Source organism: Anomalospiza imberbis, chromosome 10 (genome assembly GCF_031753505.1).
Source record: "Anomalospiza imberbis isolate Cuckoo-Finch-1a 21T00152 chromosome 10, ASM3175350v1, whole genome shotgun sequence".
NCBI lineage: Eukaryota > Metazoa > Chordata > Aves > Passeriformes > Viduidae > Anomalospiza > Anomalospiza imberbis.
The window spans coordinates 8,094,802-8,118,859 of NC_089690.1; the positions used below are offsets into that span (position 1 = coordinate 8,094,802).

The 24,058-nt window shown below is 40.8% G+C and overlaps 1 long non-coding RNA gene across 3 annotated transcripts; it reads left to right on the forward strand.

The window, feature by feature from the left end:
• Positions 1–1,091: 1,091 nt before the first annotated feature.
• On the forward strand, positions 1,092–23,966 carry LOC137479800 (uncharacterized). Of its 3 annotated transcripts, none has more exons than XR_011002520.1 (6): positions 1,092–1,543; positions 12,862–13,030; positions 21,371–21,439; positions 21,749–21,930; positions 22,773–23,328; positions 23,734–23,966. It is a non-coding gene; the product is annotated as an uncharacterized lncRNA (long non-coding RNA). The 3 variants fall into 3 exon arrangements; XR_011002521.1 differs by having other exon boundaries at positions 23,227–23,328; XR_011002519.1 differs by having other exon boundaries at positions 23,227–23,966.
• Positions 23,967–24,058: the final 92 nt, after the last annotated feature.

The following is a 24,058-nucleotide window of genomic DNA, read 5'->3' on the forward strand; positions in this document are numbered from 1 at the left end:
TCCTCGGGAGCAGGAGCCAGTGTCCAGCTTTGGAGTAGAATCTAAATCTAAGTCAGATCTCGTGTTGCTTGGCTTCCAGCACACTTCAGGGAAGACAAGTTGTATGGGGTAGCACATTCAACAGATGGGGAGGAAATCAGCAGCAGGTCTAATTGGTGACTTTGAAAGATGGGGAGCTGGTAGGAGAGAGTGGGGGATAAGATCCTGACAACATTGAAACTTTCCATAAACTTGTTTTGTTTAATTCCATGATTTTGAACATCTGGTCCATCAACTTCTCCCAAGCATTTAAATTTCATTTCCTAGTGTGACTGAGGGATCGTTATTAATGCAGGATGGCGGGAGGTGTGTTCAAAAATCCATTTATCAGATAATGGGATTAACACGAATACCTCCCCAGCCCTGCTTTAGAAACTTACTTCTAAATCTACATATTCAGCTACTACAGCAGCCACATTACAGCACAACAAATGAAAGTGCTGGACAAGCATTTTAAGGCCTTCTCTCACAGTTCTGATAATAAAGCTGAGGCCCAAGAGAGGGACAAACTCTCTTCTTACTAAGTGGGCTGGAGGATGTGAGCTCCTCTGCTGCTGATAAAGTGAAACAAATGCAGAGGAGATTGCAGCTGCATTTGAAGCAGAAAAGAACAGCACCCAAACACTGAAGGATGCTTACCTGGCTGTACTTGTATCTCCTTCGCTTCTTATTTCAGCAGGAGACATAATGGGCACAGGCAGAGAAGAGGGAAGATGCAAATGATTTAAAGATAAGACCAGACCTTAACTGTCCTATATGTGTCTGGCCACGCCACAGCCTGTCTGTTTGCATGCACTGGCATATTAAGATTTTTGTGGTTTCAAATCTTATCCCATACAAATTCTAGGCTCTGGGGTTTTTTTCCTACTTTCTCCCATATTCTTTACAGTTAACTGCTTTTTTAATACACAAATTGGAGTTTGAGGTGTCCCTTCTCTGCAGAAAATCCCATCTCTAGAAACATTACTTTGAGTTTAGAACATTATCAGCCACTGCATTTTTACTATTGCAAGCATTTTACTTTCATTTAAAATAAAAGTGCAGGAATATGTGAATAAGCAGAACAATATTCTTTTTGACAGGGAGAAGGACCTTACTTAGAGTGAACTTCTGTTTTGTACTTGGCCTGCCACAAAGCTTCTAAAAATTATTTCCATGTGTATATACAGTTTAATTCAAACATTACCATTTTCTCTCTTTAAAAAAGTCATTGAGTGGAAAAATACTTGGTGAGGTTTATCTCAGGAAAGGAATGGCAACTTTCTCTTTATCTTTGCTGGTAGAGACTTGAACAAAACTAAAGCTGACACTGTGAACCTGTAAGTGTTGTCAACACAACCTGTGGCTTTGTAGCACCGGCCTTTACAGCTGTCTCTCTGCTTGCTTCATTTTTGCAAAGCAGAGATGAAGGAGCAGTTTCAACATGCAGAGAGCATTCACCATTTGCAGAATGAGGTGGTTTCTAAGAGATGCTGGTTTCTGCATATGTATCATCCTGGTTTTGGTAAGAAAGCCCTGCTAAAAATTCCCCTCCCCTATACACCCTGCTGCCTCTCCTTGTGCCCCTGCTGCAGCTCCTGCCCCAGCCCTGTGGTGCTGATGGTGCTGGTGGGGTGGGCACGGGTGGAGGAGACTTGTCTTACCCTGACTTGGCAGCTGAAGGCAGCACATCCAGCATCCCTTAAGTGCAGTGCTCTCACAGTGCTTGTGTTAATGTCCACCTACTGAAGAACATGCACAAATTTAAAAGATTAGCAGTAACACAGAAAAGTATATTGTGAGATAGAATATGGAGTTTTATGGAGGAAAAGGATTAGTAGATATTGCAAAGAGCTTCTGCAGTAAAAGAAGTGCTGAGATTTTAATAACCTAAGGTATTAAGTTTTTATCTCCATTTTTCTAAAGCTCTGCATCAAGGTTTTTTGGAGGCATAGGGAGGATTTACACACGTGCATTAATGGAACCCTGAAGTCAAGCAGAAACTCCAAGCATCTTGAGACAAGCCAGGCTCAAACTTAGCAGTTCTTCTCATCATACGAGTCCAGCATGCAGGGACAGGGTCACTCTTCTGTTTTGGCTCCTTCAAATGACAATGTCAGCTGGATCTGTGCGAGTCCAGCACACACATTTCTCCCTCTGTACAAGTAGAACATTGAACATTCTTCTTACTCGTCGAAGTAACACTGTGTTACTTCTACATATGAAAGGGGCTTTTCTGCCCTGTTCTGATATGGGGCTGTGGAGCCAAATGAACAAAGTTTTCCTTGACTCTCCCTGGTCACACTGGCACGGTCAGCCTGTGCCAGCCAGCACATGGTCTCTGACAGGGGATGGCTGTAAACAGTAGGAAGAGCATGTGAGAAGCTCAAGGTGGATATGACAGGAGCAGGGGAGAGTAAAATATATGTGCAGGAAGCCTAAATCCTTAAGTCTCAGTAGGTAGACAGGTTTTTTCCTTTCTTCCTAGCCTTAACTTATTTTCTCAGTAATGATTACACTCTAACTTCCTTTGAAAGAGAAAAGAGACCATTCCCTCCCAGGGAATTGAATCCATACATCGATTTTTTTTGTTTTGTTTTGTTTTTTGCTTTGTTTTTTTGGTTTTGTTTGTTTAGTGCATATCACTCCCAACAACCGTGTGTCCAAATCTGAGCTTACAGAGATTTATTTTCCACTAGATGGAGCTTGAGTATTTCCTCACCATGCATCCCTGCAGCTCCTTGCATCCATGCTCTGCTCAGGAGCAGCAGCATCCAGCAGTGCAGTTATGGCTCTTGGCCTGCACTATTGGTATCATTCTTGCCAGACCATATCATTAATAATACATTTATTTTCCTCTGCTGAAAAGCATGAATTATTTCTTAGTGGAAAGCCAGAGACCCCACAAGCAAATTCCTTGTGGGAGGATTCCTGAAGTCACACACTTGTTTGCAGAGCAGCATGGTCCTACAGGTCATCTGAGTGCTTTTTTTTTTTTTTTTTTTTTTTTTGGAAGTCTTCAATGTAGCTGTGTTTCATCATAAGCTTCAGTGCCATTTGATGGCAGAAGGGACCACGTGGGCTGGTCAGGCTGTGCTGTATATTGGCTCTGAAGGCCAGTCACATTAGGGTTCATGTCACTACTAAAATTCACTGCAAATGGTTCTAGACAGATATGAAAACTCTTCTGTGAGGGGCTCTGTGATGACCAGATAATCATTGGTATTTTGTTGAAGCCTGATAGGAATGAGAAGTTTAATAGTGTTTGCTGAAAAAAAAAATCTGATTTCCCAGTCCACAAAGAAAAATAAAAATCATCCTTTTCTTTGTATCTTCTGAAAATCAGCAGTAAGCCTACTGGGAAATTTTCTGAGGTTTTAATACTGTGTATGTGCCCTTCTCAACCCACGCATATGCTAATTTCCACTGCTTTATACAGTGTATTCCACGAGCAAAGTCTTTGAGCTCTCTAAATGGGAAAGGAGTTTCTGTTATCAAGGGAGGAGGGAACTACCAGCTACAGAAAAAATTCAGTGCTATGGGGACTAAAGCTTAAAGTGAGGTTGCTGATTTCCTCAGACCTGAGACTCTACATCTCCGAGGGAATTATATAAATCACTCTTTTAAACCAGCTCACATAGGTGAAAAATGGTTCTCTCCTAAGTATTGCTTCCCTAGACAGTTAGGAAAGACTTATTAATCTGTATCTGTATTAAATCTGTGACATAAAACTGAGGGCAAGAGATGCATCTGTAATTTTCAACAATTCTGACTGAACACCTGGAGGAGGACTGACATTGCCGTGGTGGTTCATGTGAGGCTGTACAGAATGTAGTATGAATAGACTGAAATGTCTTGGAAATCACAGTAATACCAATAGGAAGTGGCATAAACACGGGGTGCACAGAGCAAACAGGATTCCTCAGGCAAACATCACATAGCAGTATTATTCCCAGGCTATTTTGTTTAAATTGAGACTTTAGCTGCCAAACAATTCATCAACTGAAAAATTCAAGATGTTCTTTAAACTCAAATTTGCTGATCATCATTAAACTCTGTTGAAGAGCTGTTTTCCATTCTCATGAACAAGAAGGTTGGAAGCTTGCTCTTGAAATAGCAGTTATTCTGCTACAAGGGAAGATTTTGGCCAAAATTGCACCAGTCATCCTTGAAAGCCAGGCAGGTCTAGGGCCTGACAAGCTGCTCAGCTCTGAGCCTTCCCTAGGCACTGGCTCAGCTCAATGTGGGTGTCAGTCTTCTGACTCCCCTTGCAAAGTGCTTTATTCTGCTAGAGCCCCAAATGATCAGTCAATTGTGCACTGTCTGCCCCAGCAAAGGGTGTCCCTGTGAATGGCTCCTGCTGCACTAGCTCCCCCAAAATACTGATTACAGGGATAAACAGTGTATGTTGGGAACTACCCAAAGTGATGGGTGAGCTTTTTGGAGCCTGCCTCTGTGGCGTGATTCGGTAACAAAAGGCACTGCCTTTTTTTCTCCTCTTGTTCTCTGGCTATTTTGAAAGTGTGTTTGGTTTCCAGAGCTAATTGTGACATTGTTTGCTTGCCAGTCAGCTGATTGGCCATTGTACTTTTAAATCAGAGGGATTTAAACTAATGCTCTCTAACTGTTCTGGAAAAAATGTAACTTTACACCTGGACTCAGTGGCAGAGAGCAATGCTACTCACTGTTGCAGGAGGGCTGCTTGCAAAATGGTCTGTGCTGCAGTGAGGGGAAAGTGTTGAGTGGCAGCTGGTAACGAAATGATCCAGCTGATACTTGGATGATGCTGTTATAGCTGGTGTGTCAAGGGCACCTGAAGAGTCAGCTATTGCACTGGGAAAGCAATGGAAAAGTTATCCTGTGAGCACTCAGAAATTAATATATCACCATTTCAGGGTCATCCCTGCAGTATTGCTTTGCATTTCCAAGATTCATTTCTGAAGGGAAAAGTACTTGGATGATATTGCTTGACTTTGGAGCTCCCAAAGGCATCTCAGTGGGTTGGGTGCCCCGCCAAGATTGAGGCTGGCTGTCTGATTTAAGCCTCTGTAAGTCCTGTCTGAAAGTTGGGGAGACAAGGGCTTTTAGGGCTGAAATCAGAAATAGTCCGAGATGTGCTCAAAGGGAGGTAAGAAGTCTGTCACATACCCAGAACACGTCCTCCCCGCGGAGCGCGGGAGCTGTCAGACACACATCTCCAATCTGACTATTTACAGCATTCTCACTCTCCAGGCTTTTTTATTTGTATTCACAGAGAGGGACAGAGAAGGGTGCTTCTGCTTTCAAATGAGGCTAGAGCAGGAGAGCAGAAGAGTGTGCCTAGTGCTCCTTTTTATCTGCCATCTTTCCACCTGCCTGCCTGCAGTAATGATAATGCCCACGGGGATTTGCACCTCTCAGCTGGAGCAGGAGAAGTTCTCAGAGCCCAGGGAGGAGGGGGAGGCTCACCGTTTCAGAAAACACCAGAAATAAAACTGCCAGGCTCAGGGGAGCCCAGATCAGAGACACAGATTTGAATAGTTAGAAGGAGGGGAAGAATTTACCTGTGGGGATTAAGGATCCAGCTGCAGGGCAACAGCAGTGCTAAGGATGAATGTGGCAGTCAGAGAGAGTAGCCAAAGCCACGTAGCAGGTTCATGGGTGCCAGGCTTTGTTTCTTCAAAGGCTGCCATGTCCTCCGGAGGGGAGCACTTCATCTCGCAGTCGGTGCGTTCGTTTGTCAGCTGCCTTCACACCCAGCCCTCCCACGCTCTGCAGTGACTTTCTGAACCCTCTGATGCTCCTGTGCTCAAATGCATTTCCTGATTATTTTCCCCTGAGATGAATCTCTCATGTCACTGCACTTCAGGCTATGCTCTAAGTTGTTTTTTTGTTCTGTTACTCCCTGTAAGTGCTGGTGTATAACTGAGCTGTCACAAGAACAAATCAGCAAAATAATTGCCTCTGACGGAGTGTTCACATCATGTAACTGCCAGTGTCTGGCACTGATATTCAAACTAGCCAGAGAAACTTCACTGAATCACAGAAAGGCTTGGATTTTTGAATGTGTTGTAGGTATCTCCTACCCTCAAGGTCCCACTTCTAGCCCACCCCATCCCCCAGTTTGGAGGCAGCCTTTGCATTGCCATCATGTCCAACCTGGAATATAAATTGATCTGTGAAAGATTGAGAAAAAAACCACAACTGCCTCAAAACAAGCCTCCCCATACTTACTACCCCCAGTCCTGCTTAGTGGCTCCAATTCACACTCAGGGATGGAGTTAAGGATCTGATTCAGGGGTGGGGCTGGTTGAGCCCAGGATGGCTGGTGGGGCTACTGCTGGTGCCTGTCCATCCACTCAAGCTCCCTGGAAGCTGGGTTGCTTGTGGCTGGGCTCCAGCTCAGCACTGCAAAGCAGGGCAGAACTGATAAAACCAGGGAAGAGAGGAGAAACTGCGCTTCTCACATGGGCATCTTACTTAGGTGCACAAAAATAGGCTGCTTATCTGCTGGATTGTAATTTATCCTGTTCTCCCTTCATTTTGATCTTAGAAGGAACAAAGACTAAATTTTATGAAGTATGTTCAAGTATTTAATGATGCAATTAGGAAACGCAATTTGAAAGTAAGACTTATTGCCTGTCTACACCATTAGCCATTTAAATAGTTTTTAAAAATCTATCCCCTTAGTACTTGACCCTGTTTCATAGAGCAACTTCCTTCTGCTTGGGCACCCAGCCAGTACCCAGGTTGCAAAGACAAGTGAGTGATACGGTGCAGGGGAATCTGCCTTTGAGACAAGCAGCCTTGGGGTTTCTTCCTCCTCTCATTTCATCTGCATTCTCACTCCTCCCCTTGCAGACAGATTGACACTAGCCATGAGCACGGGAAATACCTGGCAGTAAAATAGGGAGGCTAGCTGCACTGGAAGTGGTGGTGCAGAAATTTAGGAAATTGAAAGCCCTGAGGTTGCTTTGACTCCCACATAGCCAAGATCATTTTCAAAATCACTGACCTGCAGAATACTGACAACTACAATGTCCAAATATACTGCCTGAAACCAACACCCGATTACAAGGAGGGCTCCCTGAATGCGTCCCTCGTTCTTAGTCTCTTTCCCTAATCTGCTGCTGACTATTTTGGAAGACTGACTCGAGACAGCTGTTCATATTTTCATCTGTGATTGCTTTAAGGCTATGCCTGTTCAATTCAAGAAAGCTATCAACTTCAGAAAATGGTTATTAAAGATTTTAATTGATTGATTTGGTTTAGATTACATGAACATTGTTAATAGTATATATTGATGAGGAGAGAATTGCACCCAAGTGTCATGTATGAAGACATGCAAATTCAGAGTAGCTCAAAATTTGTTCTTAATACCACATATAGAGATGTTACGATTTTTTATGTTCATAGGTAGACTAGCACTAGAAAACTGCAAGCTACTAGCTAATTATCACTGTTATTAAATGTCTATGTCTATCTTAGTGCAGAATACAGCTTATGAGCTTTAAAGCTTACACTAATCAAGAAGCATGATCAACCAGTGATGTAGGTCACTTACAGCTCAGCTGATACGTAGCTGCTTCTCACTGATGTTACTGCTTAAACATTTATATTGATGAAATAAAAAGTTATCGTTCCATGATATGAAGTAAGGTAATAATTGCATCTTGATTATGTGGGAGTCAGTCACCAGTCCCATTTGCACAAACACTCAAATACATAAAAGAACAGAAAACTACATAGTTTCAGTAATACAACATCTGAATTGTACCAGTTGTAAAAAGCATTGGAGCTTCCATGTAAGTCTTCATTGCTGTAATATTGTTATTTTAACCACAATTATGGTTAAACATTGCAGAGGTACATAGAGGCATGTGGTCATTGGGCTGTGGGCTATTGAGAGGGAATCTGTCTAAATCTCTCTTTTGTTTATGTAATGCAGAGATGGTTCAACACGTTTTTTGAAAACGGACTGAACACATCTCAAGGGCATGTCCTGACCATGTACTGTGGTGTACCATTACACTGTGATGTAAACCAGTAATTACTTTCTTCATTTCCTGCAAAACTGTTTCAGTTGGCAGGCTGCATCCCATAGGACATTGTTGAGAGTCATAGCTTCCTCCTAGAAGAGAAATTATGCAGATTTGCATCTGCATTTCACTCCTGGCTCGGGTTGCTCTCTTCACTTCCTAAGGATATCTCCTGTGAAGTGCCTTAACATGCTTAGAAGAAACACCTTATATTGGTGCTTGGAAATGACTAAGAAAGAAATCAGAGTATGTCAGCAACTCTAGAATAACTCTGCATCCTGTCAACTACTGAGCTACTAATTCCTACTTACATTGATTTCCAGGGAACGCAACTTCAGTATTTTTACATAATTATCATATTATAAGAACTTTTGCCTTGTAAGTTTAGAAACTTTTGTGTACATTATGCTGTCATGCTGGTACTTATGGCTTGGTTCTCCTTTCATCCACGGTGGTGTAACTGAGGAGTGGTTTGGTGACAGGGGATGGAGATCAGCACAGCACTGCTGATTCATAGCCATGGTTCATAGTTCATAGTAGCTGCAGCTCTTGGCCAGTACAGTTTCACCAAGGTAAGGCACTACAACTCAGTCCTTGAATTCAATGCCATAACTGACATCTAAATGCTTAAAACTAGAGGCAAGTAGTCCATGGCTGTGAGGTCTAGGACTGCTTAGCACAAGTATAGAAGGAGAATATTCAGGAAGAATTAAAAAGATTGAGAGTTTTTTAAAGCTTAGGAAGTCATTCACACTCTTTCCTTGGATATGCATTTTAACATTGTCTCCTTTCTAGTTTAAGTAACATTGAGGTCAAAAACCAAAGTAGCAAAACCAAGACAGTTCACAGTTCATGGTGAAAATTGTCCTTAATTCAACCAGAACAGGGAAGAAACCTTCATGATACAGCAGAGGACTCTAAGGACACAGCAGCAAACTGAACTCATGTTTCGCCTCTGGCAGTGTACAGTACAAGTGTAAAATAATTTAACGAACTATGTTTCAGTTGACAAACAGCATGGGTGAACAAATACCTGAAATGGTCTGCTAGGGATACAGCCAGCTTTTATCCTCAGTTCTTCACTTAGTCGTGCTATTCTGGACTTGCATTTATGAAATAATTTGCCCAGGGATAAAGAATCTTGTGAAGGCTTGGCTTGCCATTCCTCGTGCTTACCAGTGGATGGATTTCCATGGAGTGCAGTGAATACTGGGTTAGACCCAAAATTAATTAGTTTCCCTATAGCTTGTTCTAGAAGTTATTTTTAGTTTATCCTGACCTACCTGCATTGTCATTTTGTTAAGAGCACGTTGGTAATGTAATTCAATTGGATGTACTACTACACACAAGAGTCCATAAAGCAACATCTTGTGTAACAAGAGAGATGTAACAGGAGTTATCAGGTAGAAGTTAACATTTCCATCTGCTCATGGTAGGAGATTCTGTGCAACATTAAACAATCATGGTTTACAAGTTGAAACAATCCATCAATGTGAAACTAAACACTCTCCAATGGTGGTAAACCTTAACTCTTGCTTTTAGCTCTCTCTGGTGTAAGAGTACATCTCTGTCTAGGCAAACCCTGTTCCATTTTTCAAGCCTCTGCACCACGAGATTTGCAAAGCAGTGGCTGCCTGAACTTCTTGCCATGAGGCAAACAGCCTTCTCTTTCTCCCAGCTCCATTCTTGTAATTGGCTGCAGTTGTTTAGAGATAGCTCTTTATTTTTCCCCCACAGAACTTGGCCTGTTGCTGGTCCCAGTACAAAAAGTCACAGCAAAAATTTCAGAGTGGAAGATTTGGCCTCACTTCTTCAAACAGTTTAAGCCACAATTTTCAAATCCAACTGCCTAGACACAGCTCTCTAATATATGTCCTTTGAAGCTACCTGCAAGGATTTAAGAAGCAATTGCCTACGTGTTGACGTGGCCTTTCTGACAGCATTCACCACACGTCAAGGACGGCATGAGCCCCTAACTCAGAGGCTCCCGTTCCTGCTGTCATACCAACATAGGTAATATAAATGGATGATTTCTTTAGGATCAACAGAGGGAACAACAAAGCTTGAAGTTAAGCATCTACTTGAAGTTGTGTGTAATGCCAAACTGGCACCTTAAATCTGCACTCAGGCCTCTTAACATAAAGCTGAGTGTCTTGGCAAGCTTATGTCCACATAAATAATAAATCCTGGTGACACAGCCCATTTAAGAAGAACAGTAAGAGCTGAAGCCTCCTTAAGTGGAAGCAATCTGCTTTGTTGTGTTTCAGTGTAGCCAGAATACTTGGAAGATCTTTTTATTTTATTCTATGCTCTCTCTCATTAGTGGAGTTCCCAAAAGCAGTATGGTTCAGTCAATGCTGTTTTAACTAGCTTGTTCCTTTATCTGGCTAGTCATTTTAAGAGCTATCTACTTAGGGAAATATGTATGTTTTGATTTTATTTTTATTCTGAATGACTGCAGTCATCTGGCTGTTTACGTGAATGATTAAAGTCTTTCAAAGCTCTGATGGATTTTTTTACTCTCTTGGTCCTGTTACATTCCAGATTTCTGCAAATGCAGAAATACATATGTCATTCTGTAAAAGCAAAGGCTGTTAACAAACAGTAAATAAACCAAACTGGACTTCTATTATAATGGCAGACTAATGAGCCGAGTAATTTGAGTGGCATAAATAAGGAATGGCCAGAAGCGAGGGAGGCTGTAAGAGAGTCCATTGTAAGAGGAGACTGGGTTTACTAAAGCCTTTCAGCAGAGTGATTATTTAATAAAGAGCCTTATAAGCAAAGGTCCCGGGCTGGAGACTGTATTGCTGATAACATGGTAACAGGGTTAGCAGGATCTGGTTCTCTTGAGTTCTAGTAGAACTGGAGGAGAATCTGAATTGATGATCCAATAAGATGTATTTGATATGTGTACATACAACAGATTTTGAAGTATCACAGTATAGGAAACATACAGGCATAGGCCCTGGAAATAACACTAAGGTGCAATAACAGATGAGCAGGACACTTTAGGGATTATCATCAATTATTTCAAGAAAATGAGTGAATCTCATTCCACAGTGCCAAGTCCTTTACAGACATGTTCCTGGACAGACAAGTGTTTCTATTTCCTCAGCTTTCAGAACTGGTTTATGGATGGCTTTAAGAGAGCTTCTTCCTTGCACAAATCCTGCCAAGGTGTGGATATATCCAGGACTTCTATTTGTATAGGGTGAGCTGAAGGTGTGTCAGTAAAAAGAAATCCCTGCTATCCCCACGTGAGCGCTTCCTTAGCCAATATTAAACATTTTCCTAGTATATTGGCTGCCAACAAGTGGCACAGGATACTATAACTACTTTTCCTTCCTGTCTCAGTTTCCTGTAATTTTAGACTCTGCTTACTTATGGCTGTGTTGAAAGAAGATGGTGTAAATCTGAGAGTTTTAGCTGTTCCATCCTTCTGTTCAGTATTCAGGTTTTAAACTTATTATAAGCTCGTGCCTATAAAAATGTCCTTGTTTCCATCACCTGTGTTTGGCTTCCAGGCTACATGCTGGAATTTATAGATATTGTGCAGCTTACAGATGCTCTATGGAGATTTTTGAGGAACTATATTATCCTTAGGCTTTGAAACTGAGATCATATTTGAGAGAAAATGATGTTCAGGGAACAGAGAAAAAGAACAGGCTGAGCAAATGTAATTTCTTATGAGTATAATGGGTAGAAGTTTAAAGCCTTTCAAAAATGGCTGGAAGAGACTCCTGAGTTATTTCAGGCACAGCAGAGTAAATGTTCAGCCCCATTTGTACAATCTATGGTGATAAGAACAGAGATTCATCACCTCAGTTCCACGGTATTGGCGGTGATGCCAGTAAGATTCATTTTGCTTTTCGGGCTGCCAGGAATCATTCAGTGCTAGTGAGAATGGTCCTCAGAGAAGGACCACTGAATGGCAGACTTACAGCCAGTGTCTCTTTGGGTTTTGCATTCCTCCAAACCTGAATGTTGTGTCATCCTCTTCTATTTAGATGCTGAATGGCACTAAGCAATGGTCTCTGCAGCGTGAAGGGAGTGGTTTGTCCTTCCACAGCATTTCTGAGTTCTCAGAAATTCCCAGAGAGCTCTGGGGACCTTGTTGGGCCAAGCAGACAGACATCAGTGCTTTTGCAAAAAATACATATGACTGGCACTGTGCTTTAAACTGAAGAAAAGATCTTGTAATATCCTTCAGATATTTGTAGCGAGGATCTGAAACTGTAGCTTGAGAAATGCTGATAAAGCTGATTAGTCCAGTTTATAATACAGAAATATTTGTGTTTTACAAATAGTGACCACTCTTCTCTGGACTGGTTCAGCTTTTTTTTGATTATATTTTGAATTTGTGTTATGCTGAGTTTTTCCCTGTAGCAGGTGCAGATGAGAATGAAAACTGAAGCAGAGAGCAGCAGTGTGCTGCTTGGGGAAATGGCAAGTGACTCTGTAATTTACTCAGTGGTGTGTTTCTCCTTATAATTATTGCTAATTAAAAAAAAAATCACTGCGAATTGCATGGCAACATTGTGTAAGATGAGTGTAGAGATAAAACATGAATACAGCCCATGCCTTGTAGGCTGACAAATGAAGTGTAAGGTGCTATTGTTTGTTTACTGACTGCCTAAGCATGAGATGAACGATTATCTCTGCCTCGAGAGGCAGCCCAAGGTTTCCAGTGGTGTCAGTCTTCCTGTTTGTGATTCATTTGTGCAAACACTAGAGAGCTGAGCGTGTAACTGAAGGCAATTACCCAATTACTTCTCTGCCCCTTAAAAATGACATTGCTTCTCCATTCCCTTTTGAAACTCAGGATTACACTGGAGCAAGACTGGGATGGTGAGCCCGCTCCTGGACATGACAAGGCAGGTCCAGACTCACGGTCCTGCCTGCAAACCTCCTCACTGGGAATTGCTCCTGCCCAGCAGCAAGATGTTTCTAATCAGTTCACAGGAGTGGGAGGAGGAGCCGGCTTCACCCAGGTGCATCCAGGGCTGCCGAGATGTGGGAGCAACCTCTTGCCTCTCCCTGGAGAAGGCTGCACCTCTGTCAGTGTCAGGAGACTGCGGGACAGGGCTGGTTTTAGGGTGTGACATCCTTTTTGTGGTTCCTGCGCAGAGGTGCGAGGAAGCTGCTGGGGGAGGGCTCCCCAGGCGGAGCCCTGAGTCTGCTCTGTGCTCTCCATGGCCCAGCTAACAGCAAACTCAGTGGGGAAGCTAGCCTGGGCACTAAAAACCGGATGAATTAGTCAGGTGTGAGCCTGATGAGTGAGTCCTCTTCCAACCCCAGTCTTGCCAGGACAGGTAACACTGTTTTCCCACACCAAGCATTTAAGAGTTTGGCCTTCATTGGTGCTTCTTTCTTTCTGGTTTTGATCTGTAATACATCATTCATTCCACTTTCCCATTTTCATTCATTCCACTTCATTCATTCCACTGATTCCCCACAAAGCACTGCTTGTCTGCAATCCAGATGGAGGAGCAAACTGGAAAATGTACAAGTTCCCAGTGAAAATTGTAGAAAGCTTAATCCATTTAGTGGATTAACACAAAAGTTATGAAATGGTGATGAGGCAGTGGTTTGTAAATATTTACATAACTAAGGTATCTGATAGTATTGGACTCTGAAACCCAATGGATACCTTAGATTAGGGATAAAGTCTTGCCTCCATTTGGGATTGAACACTGCAACAGTTTCATAAGGGAGGGCTAGGCTGCTTCTCATTTGAAGTCATTAAGTAAATAATTTTTGGTTTGGTTTTTTTAAATTAAGGCTAAAATTACCTGGTTTCACTAAAAAGTAAAGTCTGCATACTGGACATACCGAGTGAAACTCCCTGGCCCATAGGAGGTGAAAGTTTAGGCTAATAGTCTGTGAAACTACACTAACATTAACCACTAGAATAAATGTTTTAAAATTAACTTGCCAGTTCATTAGCAGCTTATGAAGAGAGCACTAAAAAGTGAATTGTGGAAATGTAATGAAAGCAACACCATAACAAAACTCAGAGTCTTAATCTCCCAACTCACCAGGCCATTGAGGACCCTAGAGAGAAACCAGCATCACCTCTTGGTGCATGAGAAGTACCTCAGAAGGGCACTTCTATGTAGCAGATGTGCAAATAAAACATTAAAAAACAGAACATTTTTCAGCACCACCTTTCCTGTAAGGCAGCGTTGGAAGGATGGGGATTAATTGTCCCTCAGGAAATGCGCTGTTGGCACAGCCAGCTCACAGCCCTATGGATTAATTAGGAACAGAAACTGCAAACAAACACAAATCATTCTTTGACTGTACTAGCTTTCTTCTGGAACTCAGTTTAGGTGCTAAAATAATGTGCACCCCATTAACTTCAGTCCTGAATGCTCCTGGTTTGCCCAGTCCTTGTTTGTGTAGCTGAGTGCCTGCAGAAGCATTACTGGAACCTGCTGATGATGAAAGAGGTTCATTCCCATGGATCTGCTGGAACTGATCTCCCAGATGATTGACTCTCCCTATCCACACATCATTTCCTCTCTTTCTTTGCTCCATTTCACTGTTGTTCAGCTTTTGTCAAAACTTTAAAAAAAATTCAGAACATTTTCTGCAGGAAATAGGGATCTCCTGAGGGTGTTTTTTTTTTCTTTTTCATATAACTCCTAACCTAGCAGCATCACTGCATTGCTACCAGACTGGAAATGTATACAGCACAGGCTGCAGCCTCAGCTATCTGATCTTATACAGCATAGTCTACCCGTGTACCAATTTGTAACACGTCCAAAGCCTTGTGAAAGCATCCCCATGTGTAGAATTACATGTGTCATATTTATTTAATGATAGATTTGCTAATACAGCACCTGCTCAACAGAATTGCAGACTACATTGAAATCAATCACCGTATGCAAACAGGGGCTAGAACTGAACTGTGCAGAGCTCTGTGTGTTTGGTCATCTTTTTTAACACAGCTATTAATCTGGACTGTCAGACTTTTCAGACACAGATGATTTTATGTTTCTGTTGTGTTGAAATAAATGAAAACTGGTGCCCTCTCTAGACTTGGAACCAAAGTGCTGGAAGTCAGTGGGTGTCAGGAGTCAGGGCGTCTGCGTGATTAGGGAGAAAATTCAGTTTCCAGCCTAGAGCTCTCTCTAAAGCTTGAGTTTCTTCTTTGTGTGCATGTCCTGGGACATGCATTTAGAGACTTAGAGATGTTTGAGCCTGAAAAGGCTGTATTTGGGTTACCACTTTTTGGAGATGCTTTTCTGGGATGCTTGTGGCTGCAGTGAAGTTCTCTTGGGCTCTGACCTGCTGTCACACTGGGTCCTATTCTGCTCCCCCTCCCCATCAGATATGCCTGAGAGAGGGAAAATCCCTTTCCACTGTAGTATGCCGACCTAAATCAGCCCCTGGGGAGGGAAGAATGTCTGGAAGCCCAAGGGTGTCATTCCCATCCCATTTACATCCCCATTGTAATTCCACTGGCTTACCTAGACTGCTTCCTTGAGGACTAGCACTCCTAAATGCCCCCAAAATACAAAAATAAACATTTGTCTCTTTACATTTCAACAGAGTTTCATTGCTTTGGAAAACAGTTTTATTTAATTTGTGTTTTTCATATTCACTTGGAAGCTAGAAGTACTTGAGCTAAAAAAGGAGTTTTGTGCACTGGATGCAGCTGACTTGATTTCCATCATGAAAAATACATGAATCATCAGCTGCAGGAGTATGTCTTGAATGTTTCTGAAAGTGTCCCCCAGAAAGATGGTCTAAAAGTTGAGGCAAACAAAAGAAATCTAGTTAGTTTGTATGTGAGTTTTTAAAGGCGTTGATATTAATTATAATGTGAATATTAAATATTATGTTAATGATAAATAATGTTTAATTATTAGTTCTGTAAATAAGTTAATTATTCCATATTCTATCAAAGTTATGGGGTTAATTCTGGTCATCACTGGAGGGGAGAGCCAGAATCCTTCCATGATTAATATTAATGTCTTTTATTCATGGTTCTGGATAAAAAATTAAGTGGGTATAAAAACTGACAGTGTTTCTTTAGCTTCAGAGGCGGCTTTCTTATTGGTGTTACTGGCCCACACTGTCATAAATCAAATAAGATGGTTCATCAGCTCCTTTCCATACACACTTCTCGCTTTTTTGTTAAAAGACTATTTTTTAGACCTGCCACAACAGCAAACTTTATCCACTCAAGTATTGGAGAGCTTTTCTATAGCAGGAGATGCCAACAGTAAAATTGTGGCTCAGCTGTAAGTGTGCCATCATTGTCACTCTAAAGGGCACTGGCAAATGAAAAATATCTGACAAATTGACAACTTGACAGCGACTTGAGATGGTGAATTAATCCACCTTGGCAGAAGGCTGTTGATGAATATTTAAATAGGTTAATAGTCAACATCAGAACCCTGAAACCAAATACAGGCTGGCAGCAGTAAGGAACAGGTAAATCTGATATCTAAATTATACTGTTACTAGTGTGCTTCAATCTCAGAATGGAAATCAGATCCTCAAATCTGAAATAAAAAAGTTAATGATCTTCCCTTACAGATAGTTCTCTGAGCAGCAGCCTTTTCTGTCAAAAGAAGGTTATTGTTTCTTTAATTTATGTGTGCCCTTACACAGGCAAATCCCCAGTTCCATATTCAGCTCAAAGACACACACATTCAAATAAGAAGATGGATAAGTTCATAAAAGAGAAATATATTAAAAATAAGTGAATGCCATCTGAATTGGCATTGATAAATTTTGAACAAATCCATGAGTCTCTCAATTTCTCTGTTCCTTCTCCCAAAACACAATGAGAAATACTCCCTGTTCTGACCATGTATGACAGATAGACAGTAACATGTCTCTTTGGGGTGGCTTTCATGGCGTTCTTCCAGCCAAGATCTGCACTCCTGAGGGTGCCATCAGCCCAGCACCAGAGCTGGAGTTGCAGAAAATGAGAAGTGAGAAAGGATCATAAGGATGTGTAGCAGTAGTGTAGATGACCCAACCTCAGCTCTTCACTGCGGTACTTTCTGGGTCACCTGCAGTATCTTTTTGGCAAAATGCAGAAGGGCAAGCTCAGCTGGCACCACACACATTTACCTTGCAGAGTGTCATTAAAAATGTACAAGTTGGACGATCACTTTATCCCTATCACTTTCAGGTACTTTTGGGTGGCATTCCTCCAGAGGGCTGATGCAGTTCAATAACAGTGGTTTTAGCCATCTGTGAGCTCTGTAATGAATTCTTTGACTAACCCAGAATCCTGTTTGGCTCAAGAAAGGTTCCATAGCAGCCAGGCAAGTCAGATGCACTGGAATCTATCTGTTGTCTAAGGATAACTCAATTCCATGTTAATAATAAGAGCTAGTCCATTCTCATTGTGTAAATCGAAGAGTGGTTCTTATGAGAGTCTGTTCTTGGTCCAATACTAATCAATATTTTCATTAAGCACTGGGATTAGGACATACTGTGTTACTGTATTTGCAGATGATACCAAGATGGGAGGCACTTTGCAGGAACAAAGGTAAATTCAAAAAAATCTTGGTAAAGTAGATAAATAGTCTGGGTGGTGCTAAAATAAAAATGGTAACTAAAAAAAAATAGGAATTATTTAAGAATTATGAATTGCATGAGCATTAGATATAAAGTGACTAATTTGGCCTGCCAGAAAAAAAGTTTCAGTTGTTACAGAGCATACATTTGCAAGTAGTCACAATAGCTATAGGGGGAAAAACAACCATATCTTTTTATGGGTTATACAAATACATGTGAGATAAGTGAAATTATTTTTCCATTGCACACAGCACGGATAAGCCCTCAGTTAATGTACCAGCTCCACTTGGTAATTGTAGATTTGGAAAAGAAGTGGCCAGGATAATGTCCAGATGACAGCAACGAAAAGAACAACAGATTTTATCTGAAAAATAAGGAAACCGGATGATCTTTAGGTTAAAGAAGTAGGATTGTCTTCATGTAGTACACAGGTATTTTGCAGTATTACGCTTCATATTTGCGTCAGGATAAGAAGCAAAAAATTTACCTATTGGTGAAGAAGATCTAGGTTAGAAGTTCAGAAAAATGTAATGCTTTGGGAGATATTGATCTTTATGATTGATTTTTGGGAGCAGCTGGATGGCTAGGATTGGCTGGTGCAGCAGGCCTTGGGCAGGACCGTGGTGCTGCCACATTTTATTTTCTAGAAAACAATTGCTTAAGTCCCAACTGATGTCAGTGGTACTGAAATATCTGAATATATTTTTGTGGAACAAACAAAACTGAGGATAAGCAGAAGAGAAGGAAATACAGTAACTTAAAAAACATGGAAGACTATTTTGCTTGCTATGGCTCATCATCTAATGTTTCTTACAGATATATTTTAACAAGTAGATTCATGGGCAGCATGAGATTAAAAAAATAAAATCAGAGAATATTTGGGTCTAATTCGCCAATTTATAAATGTGAATTTTCTCTGCTTAGGAATATTTTTTGTTTTAGGAAGCAAGAAATACAAGGAATAGCATGTCAGATGTGTACTTCCAAAGAATAACTTCAGTAAGGTCTACACAGTAGGAAAAAACCTCCTGTGGCCCAGCATTGTTCCCTCTCAAGTCAATGAAAAGCCTGCTATTTTTTTCAGCCGGACAATGCTCAGAGTTATTCTAGCAATTAGGTTCACATAATGAATTAATTACATAAAATGATAAGCAATTTGTAGACAAATACAAAGAAATTAAATTAACTGGATAAATTATATGCTGTGAACCACTCATCTGTAATACTTATCTTTTGCTATTTTGTACCCTTAGAAATATTCCAAATAAGAAATACAGTCTAAGAGAAGTGATTTAAAGAATATAATTGTTACAAGATTCTTTAATTGATATGTGGATGATTTAATAATTTTTTGTGTGAAATTATTAAATAAATTCCAAAACATCTAGTGGAAATAAATGACAAAACACAATCACTAGCACAGTCTCTCTTGTTTTTCTGAGTCCAACATTTAAATCTGCACTGGATCCTGTCCCTCCTGGCTGTTTTTCATTGAGCCAGTGAAATAATTTCAGATTATAGCAGTGGCATAAATCCTAGAGTAAAATCAGAAACAGGGTCAGGTTGCTCACAGGGAATTCAGTGTTCCAACGCTAGAACTGATTTCTTACCAACTAGTTTGTTTATAGCTATCTTTGATATCTTCTGGCCTCTTTGAATTATGTATTGTTGACATACCCTCAGCCAACCTCTACTGATATTAATAAAACATTCAAAACAACAGATATTCAACTAAGGACAGAGTAAAAAATGTTTGAAGACCTCTAGATTTGTTTCAACAGGGTGAGGCTTAACATCTTATAGCAATAGCATCAGTACTGCACATTTGCTGTGATCAAACATACAGTACTGTAAGAAAACTGGCAGAAAGCTAAAAACTAAACTTTTCACTCCATCAAAACCATTACCAACTAAACATTTCTCCTTTCAGACAGGCAGGAGATTGGGAAACAAAAGTAAAAATATGTGAGGAAATTACAAAATATGGGAGATTTATAGATTTACAGCTGCAGCAGGCCTACATGGAGAAAGTGAGACAGTAGAAAAGGGATTAGGATTAGGATTACTTATGCACTTATATAACATTTGTTCTAAATTTGATTACAGTACTCAATAAAATGAGAACTCAGTATTCATCATGCACAGCAAAAAAAAAAAATTCACGTCAGCATCTTCATTTACATTTGCAAAAATAATTAGGAATCATTTATAAAATGCTTTAATTATGTTAATCAGCTAATGTTTTGCTACACTTTGAAGACATAAAAGATTGTAGGAACTTCAGACAGAGCAACCATATGTTTGTTTGCCTCATATGGCTGTAAGAACATCATCTGTCATGTTCACAGCTATTTTTTTTTTTTGCCTGCAGAGTCCCCAGTTATCCCTGCATGGTAGATTATTGCACTCTACTTCTAGAATACTAGGCTATGAGGGGATTTTTAAAAAATAATAAATATATGCACATACCCTCTCTAATTTTGAGTATCCAGCTTCAGATTTATAAAGCTTAAGTGCTAAACTCTTCCTAAGAGTTTATTTATTCTGCAACTACTTCAGAAACTTGACTGAAATGGTAGACAGGTTTTTGAAACTCTGAGCCTATGTGACATTTCTTAAAACTTAGCTGGAAATGACATGTGAAGGTGTTGTGGAATCAGTGGTACCATGACCTGTCATCAGACTTTACATATACTTTTCCTGTATGATACATAACTTGTCTTGAAAGTAATCTCCAGCCTAAAGGCCAGGAAAGTCTCATTCCCCAAGAGCAGTGTAAATCAACCCATTTTACTATATTTATGCCAAAATAAAGAGGGGAGGGAAAAAACCCAACCAAAAGCCTTTTTTGTGATTGCTGTGAACCAAACAACAATGTGCTGTGTCTGTGTGAGGGAAGCCTGGCCCGGGACAGGGCTCTGGTGGGAAGGGAAGTCAGCAACAGCTGGGAGCCAGACTGGCGTTCCTGGTGGACACACCTACGTGGGAGATCTGCCCAGAGGCATGCAGGGTGTTATTAACACAATGTGAACACACTTGGTTTGGGTGGGAAGGATGGTGGTGAAAGGAAAGCTGGTGGAATGACAGGTCCAATCATAAATACCAGCTGGAGATATGATTAAAGAGCCAAAAACTTTATTGTAAACACTGTTTTGGAAGGAAGAAGTGTTTTTGCCAGCTCATTCTGTTTGGTAGATGCTTTTGTAAAACCCTTTTGCTATATAAAATGCATCTCTGTTAGCAAAAATTGCTTTTACAGCTGCACTAATGAAAAACCTCTCCAGTGCTGAGTAAGTACAAGATTTTGTCTTCGTCTGTGACGCCCTCTCCTACCCACTGATATATCTGAAAACTGTGTTCATGGCCAAAGTTGGCAGAGCTCTTCTGTTTTGTCCTTTGTCACCCCAGGTGGCTGTATCAGTTTTAGATGAGGCACTGAAATTTTCCTATCTTCCCTCAGGTGTCTGTCTGTCTCGCTTCTCTAAGCCTCTTTGCCTTGTTCCCTGAGGCATTTGTGTAACCCAGCCAGGCTGGAGCCCTGGGCTTTGTCATTGACACACTTGTGCAAGGGAGTAACCTCTACTCTTTAAGACTCCTGTACAAAGCAGGGATGTGGTAAAGTCAATGGGCACGAATTTAATCTCTCACCCTTGAGAAAGGAGGAGCTCACCAATATTGGCTAATATCCTGCCACTTACCATTGAGGCACAGGTTTAAATAATGGGGAATTGATGGAAAGCACTGAATTACAAGGCTCTGTAAAATTGTTTTCCCTTTTCCCTTAGATGAGTTGAGAGAAAGGAAGACCATTGAAAAGGAACCTGTATAATCACAGCTTGTTGCTGCTGGGACAGGTAAGATCCACAGGCATCCAAGTTGGGTTTTCAGCATTCAAGCTGGCTACAATCCAGCCAACAGCATAGCAAGGAACACCTTCAGAAATATCTACTTCATAATCTGAGTGCAGTAGAGGAACATGTTAGCTGGCATTATATTAGCTATCTCAAATACTGAAAAACTGAACCCTGAACACAAAAAAATATGTTAGTTATGACAAACTTACTTCATATCTAAATCCCACAGAGATTTATGTGACTTGTAAAGTCCGAACTGGAAGGGGCTCTCAGAAAACTTCTGTCCAATTCAGCAGTTTGCCCTCCAAGGCATGGGAAACTGAAGTTCTACATGAGGGTGCTTGAAATCCTACTTTCCACTACCTGGAGAACATTCCATATATTAGATGTTACACTATTTTGAAGCAAGCTATTAAACCAAGAGAGAGTGTACAACCATGACCAGAATCTCCATGCTCCTTTCCCACAAAGATCTCAAACTCCTTTCCAAGGTAACATCCCTAGGTGTGTAACTGTTTGTATTACAGTTGTCATGGTAATGTCCCAGGTGACCGGTGTCAAGAGACCTGGACACCAGGCCCTGTGTTTATTCTCCACAGTTCAGTCTTTCTTTATTCACTCAGTGGTCTTAACTGAAGTGCTACAAAGCAGAAGAAAAAAAAAATCCCTGTAGAATATCATGAGTTTTTTTATTGAGGTGCATAATTTTCTGGCAATTTTTTACAAAGATTAACCATGAGGTGACGTATGAATGCCAATAATCACTAGAGCTTATAAATTAGAAAAGGAAATTGTTATAAAAAGATGAGGATAAGAATGAATTAGATGGAAAAGTGTATTTTTATAAATCATTAAATAAAGAGTCTGGAGAAAAATTCCCATTTTATAAGGTTATCCTTGTTTATAATACAGAATCGCAAAATTATGTCACTATCAAGGATATACTAGAAATTAACTGACTTACCTGAACACATTTCTAACAAAATCATTGTTTTGCAAGATTATGAGTCCTCCACTTTACACCAAGACAGGGCCATTGGAGATGTTCCAAACTTTATGAGCCATGGGTTAAAAATGTATCTCTTCCACAAAAAAAAAAAAAAAAAAAAAAAAAAAAAAGAAGAAGAAGAAAAAAAAAAAACATGAACAAGATTAGGGATGGCTTTTCAGGATTTCCTATTTCTTCTCATCTTGGACTGCTTCCTTGGGGGAAAAGAAAGCAAAACAGCTTAAGAGAAAGACACAAGCTGAACATTACGGCCTACAGGCAACATGTAATTAAAAAGTTAACAGTGAGGCTGAAAGGGAGGATGAATTTTAATGTTTTCCACAGCTTCCTGTTATCCTCGGGCCTTGCAAACTGAGTAGCACTGATTGTAAACGCTCTTGACTTGCATTTAGCCTGCCAGGCCTTTCCACACAGCCAGGGATGAGGAAAGTGCAGAGCATCTTTTGGTGAAGGGTGGTGCAGTGCAAAGTTCTCCGTGCCTGCCATGCACTGACAGGTTTGACCTTCTGTCCATGGAGCCCCTCACCTGGCACTTGGGATCCAGCTCTCTTGAGCTTAATGTGTTGGTTATAAGTTGAAGTTCTACACTCTCAACAAAGCTCTCAAGTGAAAAGAAAAAAACAATGGACATGTGAGGTATGACGTCAACATCCAGGTTTTCACAACTGAGAGGGTAAGAAGAAATAAAAAAATACTGTATTATTGTGGAGATCCAGTAAGTGTCTTGGAAATGTCACCTTGTGAATCCTGTCATTTAATCTGATTTTATTTCTCTCAGGGCACAAAAAGGGAGTGACAAACTGCACGCAAGGTTTCCCTTTAAAAAGTTCAGTTTGTTTTTTAACTCTTTTACTTTTTCCCTGAAGAGTGGTTGCTCTAGGTAAGAATACATATGCGTCTTTAGATGAAAAGCCTTGTGACTGAAAATCAGCCACTGATTATCGCTATATAATTGATGCTTCAGCCAGTAAGTGAATGCTTGAAGAAACCCTGTGTCTCTCAGGCAGCCCTTAATCTTGATGGATTAGAAACAAAACAGATATTTTTATAGTGTACATTTTTAATTAACACCATAATTAGCAATAATGCATAGATTAGAATACTAATTTAGAGAAATTACAAAATATTTCATTAAAACCAAAGTAATGACTGAGAGGAATTTTCCACCAGGAAAATGATACTGTAAGGAGTATTACTGGTTTTTGCTACACAAACCTACATCCCTACTCTGATCCTACATCCCTACTCTGCACCTCTTTGGCTTTTCTGTTTTTGTGTCTCAAAGGACAGAAGTGTTTTCTAGATGCAACACAAGACCTGGGCTGCCCCAAAGTCAGTGCAACAGATGAGACCACCCCCTTTGCAGCACGCTGGGAGCCTGGGATGGGGCTGGTGCATGCGGGGATGGGGCAGGTGACAGGGCTCAGCTGCCAGCCACTTCAGAGTTTTCCAAGGCAGGAATGCTGCAGGCCCCTGATCCTCTGGCATCAGTGCCACTCTTCCATCTCCTCTCATCACGCACTGTAGCCATACAGCCTGTGATGTGGCCATACAGCCTGACAGCATCTCACCAGCTCCTGCTGGAAAAGGGCTCCAAAACACCATTCAAA